A 10,162-nucleotide genomic window follows, 5' to 3' on the forward strand; every position below is an offset into this window, starting at 1 on the left:
CCCATTCTGAAAGTACAAGTGAGTTCCCTGAAGGGTTCCTTCACCTGCAAATGAGCCTGTTACTCAACATCCAGAACCAAACAAGAAACCTCACGCTGTTGCTCTCTCTTCAAATGTAATTTGACTTATCTCTCATTTTTAGTTTTTAAGTAACTGCTTTTACTTCAGTGATTGACTATACTTTGGCTCCAATTGAAGCTCAATGAAACAATAATTCTTAAGATAGTATTTTGTGAATAAAGATGGTTTACGTAGGAATCTTCTGAGTAAATTATTCCTATTTTATTTTATTCCAGAGAACAGCATTTAATCTGATGAAGCCACTCTTACATAAACAAGAATGGGAGTTCTAGGTACTTGTAATCTAGCTGATGGAAATATCTTTTAAACTCCCAACAAAGAAGTGTATTTAGTATGACTGTAGCAAATGTAAAGTGACTTTAGGCTTAATGAAGAATTGTCACTGATTTACAGACTGGTTGGGCATTTCAGCTAGTTTTTCCATATCGGAATAACTAGAGCATGGGAGGACTAAAGGAGAGAACACAACTAAACATGTCACGGAAACAGGAGATCTCAACTACAAAGAAAAATGAAGACCTCTTGTTTATATTGGTTGCTTAAAACATTACATAGCTCTTGAGATACCATATTTCCTACATTAGATTCAAGTGAGTTATGAACTCCCATTTTCACCCCATATACAGATTGCACAATCACATTGTTTACACATCCACATTTTTACAAAATGCCATATTAGTACCTGTTGTATTCTGCTACCTTTTCTAGCCTCTACTATCCCCCCTCTCCTGCCCTCCCATCTTCTCTCTCTATCCCATCTGCTGTAATTTAACCCTTGGGAATTGGAAACCACACTTTAAACTCACTCTCCTCCCCTTGTTCCCTTCTGTCAAATTACTCATCATCTTCTTCTATTTCTCCTCCTCCTCCTCCTCCTTATACCTTTAATTCATTCATCGTACACTCATGCTTTGGTTCATTCATTCCTTTCACATATGGTGTTGGGGACCAACTCAGGACCTTTGAAAGTGTGAAGCCAGCACTCTAGTGCTGAGCCAAAACCCCAGCACCTGTCTTTTTGATTTTATGACTGTTTATATGAAATTGAGAATCGCATTCTGCTATGGTTTACTGATATGTGGATTGACCTAGTCCTTGTTTTCTGGGAGACTTTTGGAAAATATACATGAATTATTGGGAGATTGAAATGAAGAAACAAAGAGGAAATTCCCCAATTTCTTATTCTTAGAGTCCATACTCTGACTCTGCCTACCTACTGTAAAAACTTTTAAACCCTTACTCCCCATTTCTATATCATTGCCAACAAGTGAACATTCACTGCCCTACAACAAACCAGAGAACTCACATTGAACAATGTTTCCCAAGTAGAGACCAAGACACAATACTTATTTAAAAAATACCCTAGTTATGAGTTAGTAGGTAAAGCTTTATTTGAGTGTTAAATGTGCTCTAATTATGTGTTTGTGTGTTTGTTGATGTGTGTGGTGTGTGGGTGTGTGTGCTTGTGTGTGAAACAAGCACTGAGGTGTAAAATAAATGCAGGATTGCAACGGCCTTCTTAAAAATAAGAAGCAACTTTATCACATTTGAAGCCCAGTGAAGAATCTGCCTGATACTTAACCTACAATTAATTGAAATGTGAAAAATTCAGGCCTCGAAAAACAAAGCCAACATACATACTGAATCTAATCAGTCTGTCTCACCTGTTTTCTAATCACTCCTTTCAATAAACCTAAATTGCCAGCATAAAACATCAGTTGTTCTAAACGAGTGGACGGATGTCCCCTGTCATGGGCTGTGTAAAATACATGGACGATCCGGCACTGATTGTTATCTAGAATGACTTCTGCCTGAACTACTATTGGAGAATTGTTGCTGATATACTGCGGTTCTTATACCAGTAAACTGGAATGAAGGTAATTTCAGGCTGCAAAGGAATAAACTGATTTTACTAACTGGTTTTTGGAAAACACTGCCATGAAAAATTATCAATATGTTCATAAAGGCATCTACATGTCTCTTCACAAGGGTTTTACTTAATGGGGGAGGTGGTGAGGTCTGGATATAACTGAACTGTCCATTAGTAGGTAGAACAATATCATGGGAATCAGAGTGCACATTCCGGTTTGACCTCAATCTAGGTAACATGGATTCATCTCTGTGTAATAGGCCTGCTTCTGAAAAACACAATGTCGAGCTCCAAAAGCAGAACGATACTTTCAGAATACCATGTTATGTTTGTAAATACATAGACAGATAGATATACAGAAATCAAAAATCTGAAAACGGTCTGGAAGTGTACATTTCTATAACTTACAATGTCAGTAGTAGGGAATTAATAGCAGATCAAGAAGACTGTATCTGCATGACAAATGGTTCAATTTTTGAAGGAGTTTTTTAAATGAAAATGGACAAAAAATTTAAAGAGTTACAGTAAGTGTTGAGGAGTGACTTGGCAAAAGGAGCACAGAGGTGAGAAAGAATTAAGTAGAGTTCAATAGAAACAGGTATAATTTCTGTACACATGACTCCATGAACAGGAGCAAAGGGGACACTTAAAGAAATCATAGGACTAAAGAGAGATCAGGAGGGTTTGTACTAGTCTAGAAATGCTGACCTGAAAACCAACTAAAGTTTCAACTCCTTCTTTTGAGGAACATTAGCTGTGCTGTGCTTTTCAAAAAGGACTTGTCATAACTGATTGATGCCCAAGTTAGCAACTCTTCTGAAATTACGTTGAAAGTAGACTAATGTGAGAGTTTCTCTTTAGAGATAATTCAAATTACTTGCATAGGAAGTGGCAGCAGGTCTGGGGATGTTGTAGCTCAGTGGCAGTGACCTTGCCTAGATTGGGGCTGTCCTGCCATGGACTTTCACCACAAACACATGCAAGGAAAGAAAAGGGAGGGATGGGAGAGAGAAAGTTGGAAGGGAGGAAGGCAAAGTTGAGGGATGGATGGAGGTATAAAAGAAGGAAGAAGAAAAGGAGAAAAACCAGGAAGGGGGGAAGGAAGCAAGGAAGGTAGGAAATAGGGAGAGTACAAGGGCAGAAAAAGGACTGAGTCACTCAAACAAAAGGCAAGGGACACAAAGACCAATATAGGCCATAAAAGCTGTTTGAACAGTTTAGTCAGCTTTAGAATCTGAGTGACATCAAACTGAATGTTATTGTGACTGGATGGAATCTTCCTACTAACCCCGCCTTGGCCTGGCCTAAACCAAATCAAGGGGTGGGTGGCATGGAGAGGAATTCTCTCTGGCTGGAGTGGGAGGGACCTAAACATGTGGCACTTGAGGATGCACTGGGTAGGGAAGGGGACAAGACTCCCCTGATGGGCAGTTGAGACAACAAGGCTCCTGGGAGCCCTTGATCATGGCTCTCACCGCCATACGCACACCACCCACCATACGCTCAGCCCCTGAAGGGGCTCACAGTGGTCTGCTCCGTTGCCTGGTGCAGGTTGGAGTTCCGGACCAAACACCTGAGTGTCCACAGCCTGTGTTGGCCTGCCTGGGCAGGCTGTGGTTGTGGTGGCAAGAGCCAAAGCTGTCTTGGCGTGATGGAGGAGCCAAGGGCTGCCTCTCAGCCATACTAGTGGGTGGTTCTGGAAGAAGCACCCAGGGTTGTGGCAGCATTGTCCGAAGACATGAAGCCAGGCCATCTTCCTTATGGCTTTCCTTGGGAGTTGATGATGTGTACAGCTCTTGGATTTTTTGCTGTTCTCTCACTTGTCTGGAGAGCTTTTCAGTCGGTTAGTAGCAGGCTTTACGTGGGAAGAGAAAAAAGGCTGGCTCTAAATCTTGCTGGACTTATTGAGGCAAAATGTGGACTTCTTGATAAAGTGAGCCTTGTTGAAAAAGAACATAAAGGCTTAGACTCATCTTTAAAGGATTGCAGGTTTGAGAAGGGTTCAAGGGAAGCACAACAGCTGGAGGCAACCTACGAAAAGCTGCATAGGTCCGAATCCAGCCATGGTGTTGAAATGCTCTTTCTAGAAGAAGAGCTCAAAGCACAGAAGGCTAAACATGGTCAACAGGATGAAACGATGGCGCATCTATCAAGAGGGATACAGTCCCTCCAAGGTGAATCTGAATCCCTCAGATCACAAATAGCTGAAGCCAAAACAAACTGGAGACTCTTTCAAGTGAATGAGGAAGAACTGAAGCTGGCAATCAAAGAGGTTTTGAATGAAGGATCCCTACTTCCGCAAACGCAGAGACCAACAATACAAGGAGAAGCTGAAGCACAGAGGGAACAAGGAGGTGTCCAATATAAAGCAAAAATCATATTAGAGGACTCTAAAGTAGCTGGAGAACAAGTTCTAAGGCACACCGAAAATCACATGGAGTCTCTGAGTGAATGCTTGCTGAAGATCAAGGATAGATCTTCTCCAAGCCTGGGATCCCAAAGGGATGGTGGTCACCTGGAACTGGGAAAGACGAGTGAACCCGAAATTGGTGCTCACTTGGAGGATGAGTCCAAAGGAGCTTTGAGGAACCTGGTTTATGGTGATAAGCTAAAGGCCTCCTTAGAAATCTTGGAAGGAGGAAGAAATCAAAAATGTACTTTCTCATCTGAAGTGGAGAAAACCACGGAAGACCTTACAGAACACCTTAAAAGTCTGCAGACTGAACAGGCATCCTTGCAGTCAGAAAATGCACAGCTACAAAGTGAGAATGAGACCCTACAGAAGAACTTGAAAGTCATGATGGAACGCTATCAAGAAAATACGATGAAACTGCACAGGAAATTAAGAGTGGAGGAAAACTACCGTGTGGAGCAAGAGGAGAAACTTTCCAAAGTCGAAGAAAAGATGAGCCATACAATAAAAGAGCTGGAGACCTACAGAAAGAGAGCCCAATATCTTGAAGAACAATTGCAGAGTACCATTCATTCCTGTCTGGGGAAGATTATTTCCTCTGAGAAAGAAGCACATGCCAGTGAGTTGGCAGCTCGGATTGCTGAAAGAAACCTCAGCTATTTCAGGAATCAAAATGCACACAACAGACAAAAATTAACTGAGAAGGAGCTGAGATTTGAACTTGTAGGAAAAGATCCCTATGATGCACTGGATGTTTCCAACTCAGCAATGGGCCATCACCAATAGGTCACCCTTCATCTGAAAGGAGACCTCCTCATTTTGAAAAGAGTGGTCCACTCACACTCTCAACTTTCACTCCAGTGGGAGGAGGAAGAGGGTCAAGGGGCCCTTTAGAATCCTCTGGACCATGCGACTAGCAGTAAAGGAAGAGAATCCAGCTGTCATAAGTTCACCGATTTTCAGAGAGCACCTTCTCAGACTGGGCCCCTCTCTCCTCCAGGGGAACAGGCCAGCAGGCTGATGATCCCTCCGCCAGGCCAACCATATTCTTCTGATGCACGTCTTCCTCTACAAAGGCAAGATAGGTTTTACTCAAATTGTGGTAGAGCATCGGGACCAGCAGAACACAGAATTCCTAATATGCCTCCTTTGGACTCTGATGTGCCTGATTCACCTCTCCATGCTGAAAACCAAGCAACTGCCTCTGGCTCTGTGTTGGCACCTTTCCCTCCAGTCAGAGGTGCCTTGTTTCCAGTTGACCCAAGGAGTCAGTTCCTGAGAAGAGGACCTTTTTTTTTCCTCCACCTCTCCCAGGAAACTTGTCTGGGAACCTGGAGATTATTTTCCACCTGACCCGCCGCCCACTCCATTTCCAATGTGATGTGTCTATGCAGGGAGGGGGTTTTCCTCACAATCTTCCCCCAACAGCTGGAATTCAGCCCTCTACACCCCCATTCTGAAAGTACAAGTGAGTTCCCTGAAGGGTTCCTTCCACCTGCAAATGAGCCTGTTACTCAACATCCACAACCAAACAAGAAACCTCATGCTGTTGCTCTCTCTTCAAATTTAATTTGACTTATCTCTCATTTTTAGTTTTTAAGTAACTGCTTTTACTTCAGTAATTGACTATACTTTGGCTCCAATTGAAGCTCAATGAAACAATAATTCTTAAGATAGTATTTTGTAAATAAAGATGGTTTACGTAGGAATCTTCTGAGTAAATTATTCCTATTTTATTTTATTCCAGAGAACAGCATTTAATCTGATGAAGCCACTCTTACATAAACAAGAATGGGAGTTCTAGGTACTTGTAATCTAGCTGATGGAAATATCTTTTAAACTCCCAAAAAAGAAGTGCATTTAGTATGACTGTAGCAAATGTAAAGTGACTTTAGGCTTAATGAAGAATTGTCACTGATTTACAGACTGGTTGGGCATTTCAGCCAGTTTTTCCATATCAGAATAACTAGAGCATGGGAGGACTAAAGGAGAGAACACAACTAAACATGTCAGGGAAACAGGAGATCTCAACTACAAAGAAAAATGAAGACCTCTTGTTTATATTGGTTGCTTAAAACATTACATAGCTCTTGAGATACCATATTTCCTACATTAGATTCAAGTGAGTTATGAACTCCCATTTTCACCCCATATACAGATTGCACAATCACGTTGTTTACACATCCACATTTTTACAAAATGCCATATTAGTAACTGTTGTATTCTGCTACCTTTTCTAGCCTCTACTATCCCCCCTCTCCTGCCCTCCCATCTTCTCTCTCTATCCCATCTGCTGTAATTTAACGCTTGGGAATTGGAAACCACACTTTAAACTCACTCTCCTCCCCTTTTTCCCTTCTGTCAAATTACTCATCATCTTCTTCTATTTCTCCTCCTCCTTATACCTTTAATTCATTCATCATACACTCATGCATTGGTTCATTCATTCCTTTCACATATGGTGTTGGGGATCCAACTCAGGACCTTTGAAAGTGTGAAGCCAGCACTCTAGTGCTGAGCCAAAACCCCAGCACCTGTCTTTTTGATTTTATGACTGTTTGTATGAAATTCAGAATCGCATTCTGCTATGGTTTACTGATATGTGGATTGACCTAGTCCTTGTTTTCTGGGAGACTTTTGGAAAATATACATGAATTATTAGGAGATTGAAATGAAGAAACAAAGAGGAAATTCCCCAATTTCTTATTCTTAGAGTCCATACTCTGACTCTGCCTACCTACTGTAAAAACTTTTAAACCCTTACTCCCCATTTCTATATCATTGCCAACAAGTGAACATTCACTGCCCTACAACAAACCAGAGAACTCACATTGAACAATGTTTCCCCAGTAGAGACCAAGACACAATACTTATTAAAAAAATACCCTAGTTATGAGTTAGCAGGTAAAGCTTTATTTGAGTGTTAAATGTGCTCTAATGATGTGTTTGTGTGTTTGTTGATGTGTGTGGTGTGTGGGTGTGTGTGCTTGTGTGTGAAACAAGCACTGAGGTGTAAAATAAATGCAGGATTGCAACGGCCTTCTTAAAAATAAGAAGCAACTTTATCACATTTGAAGCCCAGTGAAGAATCTGCCTGATACTTAACCTACAATTAATTGAAATGTGAAAAATTCAGGCCTCGAAAAACAAAGCCAACATACATACTGAATCTAATCAGTCTGTCTCACCTGTTTTCTAATCACTCCTTTCAATAAACCTAAATTGCCAGCATAGAACATCAGTTGTTCTAAACGAGTGGACGGATGTCCCCTTTCATGGGCTGTGTAAAACACATGGACGATCCGGCACTGATTGTTATCTAGAATGACTTCTGCCTGAACTACTATTGGAGAATTGTTGCTGATATACTGCGGTTCTTATACCAGTAAACTGGAATGAAGGTAATTTCAGGCTGCAAAGGAATAAATTGATTTTACTAACTGGTTTTTGGAAAACACTGCCATGAAAAATTATCAATATGTTCATAAAGGCATCTACATGTCTCTTCACAAGGGTTTTACTTAATGGGGGAGGTGGTGAGGTCTGGATATAACTGAACTGTCCATTAGTAGGTAGAACAATATCATGGGAATCAGAGTGCACATTCCGGTTTGACCTCAATCTAGGTAACATGGATTCATCTCTGTGTAATAGGCCTGCTTCTGAAAAACACAATGTAGAGCTCCAAAAGCAGAACGATACATTCAGAATACCATGTTATGTTTTTAAATAGACAGACAGATAGATATACAGAAATCAAAAATCTGAAAACGGTCTGGAAGTGTACATTTCTATAACTTACAATGTCAGTAGTGGGGGATTAATAGCAGATCAAGAAGACTGTATCTGCATGAGAAATGGTTCAATTTTTGAAAGAGTTTTTTAAATGAAAATGGACAAAAAATTTAAAGGGTTACAGTAAGTGTTGAGGAGTGACTTGGCAAAAGGAGCACAGAGGTGAGAAAGAATTAAGTAGAGTTCAATAGAACCAGGTATAATTTCTGTACACATGACTCCATGAACAGGAGCAAAGGGGACACTTAAAGAAATCATAGGACTAAGGAGAGATCAGGATTAGGAGGGTTTGTACTAGTCTAGAAATGCTGACCTGAAAACCATCTAAAGTTTCAACTCCTTCTTTTGAGGAACATTAGCTGTGCCGTGCTTTTCAAAAAGGACTTGTCATAACTGATTGATGCCCATGTTAGCAACTCTTCTGAAATTATGTTGAAAGTAGACTAATGTGAGAGTTTCTCTTTAGAGAGAATTCAAATTACTTGCATAGGAAGTGGCAGCAGGTCTGGGGATGTTGTAGCTCAGTGGCAGTGACCTGGCCTAGCTTGGGGCTGGCCTGCCATGGACTTTCACCCCAAACACTTGCAAGAAAAGAAAAGGGAGGGAAGGGAGAGAGAAAGTTGGAAGGGAGGAAGGCAAAGTTGGAGGGATGGATGGAGGTACAAAAGGAGGAAGAAGAAAAGGAGAAAAACCAGGAAGGGGAGAAGGAAGCAAGGAAGGTAGGAAATAGGGAGAGCACAAGGGCAGAAAAAGGACTGAGTCACTCAAACAAAAGGCAAAGGACTCAAAGACCAATATAGGCCATAAAAGCTGTTTGAACGGTTTAGTCAGCTTTAGAATTTGAGTGACATCACACTGAATGTTATTATGACTGGATGGAATCTTCCTACTAACCCCGCCTTGGCCTGGCCTAAACCAAATCAAGGGGTGGGTGGCATGGAGAGGAATTCTCTCTGGCTGGAGTGGGAGGGACCTAAACACGTGGCACTTGAGGATGCACTGGGTAGGGAAGGGGACAAGACTCCCCTGATGGGCAGTTGAGACAACAAGGCTCCTGGGAGCCCCTGATCATGGCTCCCACCGCCATACGCACACCACCCACCATACGCTCAGCCCCTGAAGGGGCTCACAGTGGTCTGCTCCGTTGCCTGGTGCAGGTTGGAGTTCCTGACCAAACACCTGAGTGTCCACAGCCTGTGTTGGCCTGCCTGGGCAGGCTGTGGTTGTGGTGGCAAGAGCCAAAGCTGTCTTGGCGTGATGGAGGAGCCAAGGGCTGCCTCTCAGCCATACTAGTGGTTGGTTCTGGAAGAAGCACCCAGGGTTGTGGCAGCATTGTCCGAAGACATGAAGCCAGGCCACCTTCCTTCTGGCTTTCCTTGGGAGTTGATGATGTGTACAGCTCTTGGATTTTTTGCTGTTCTCTCACTTTTCTGGAGAGGTTTTCAGTCGGTTAGTAGCAGGCTTCACGTGGGAAGAGAAAAAAGGCTGGCTCTAAATCTTGCTGGACTTATTGAGGCAAAATGTGGACTTCTTGATAAAGTGAGCCTTGTTGAAAAAGAACATAAAGGCTTAGACTCATCTTTAAAGGATTGCAGGTTTGAGAAGGGTTCAAGGGAAGCACAACAGCTGGAGGCAACCTACGAAAAGCTGCATAGGTCCGAATCCAGCCATGGCGTTGAAATGCTCTTTCTAGAAGAAGAGCTCAAAGCACAGAAGGCTAAACATGGTCAACAGGATGAAACGATGGCGCATCTATCAAGAGGGATACAGTCCCTCCAAGGTGAATCTGAATCCCTCAGATCACAAATAGCTGAAGCCAAAACAAACTGGAGACTCTTTCAAGTGAATGAGGAAGAACTGAAGCTGGCAATCAAAGAGGTTTTGAATGAAGGATCCCTACTTCCGCAAACGCAGAGACCAACAATACAAGGAGAAGCTGAAGCACAGAGGGAACAAGGAGGTGTCCAATATAAAGCAAAAATCATATTAGAGGACTCTAAAGT

The sequence above is a fragment of the Callospermophilus lateralis genome, unplaced genomic scaffold (assembly GCF_048772815.1).
Source record: "Callospermophilus lateralis isolate mCalLat2 unplaced genomic scaffold, mCalLat2.hap1 Scaffold_221, whole genome shotgun sequence".
NCBI lineage: Eukaryota > Metazoa > Chordata > Mammalia > Rodentia > Sciuridae > Callospermophilus > Callospermophilus lateralis.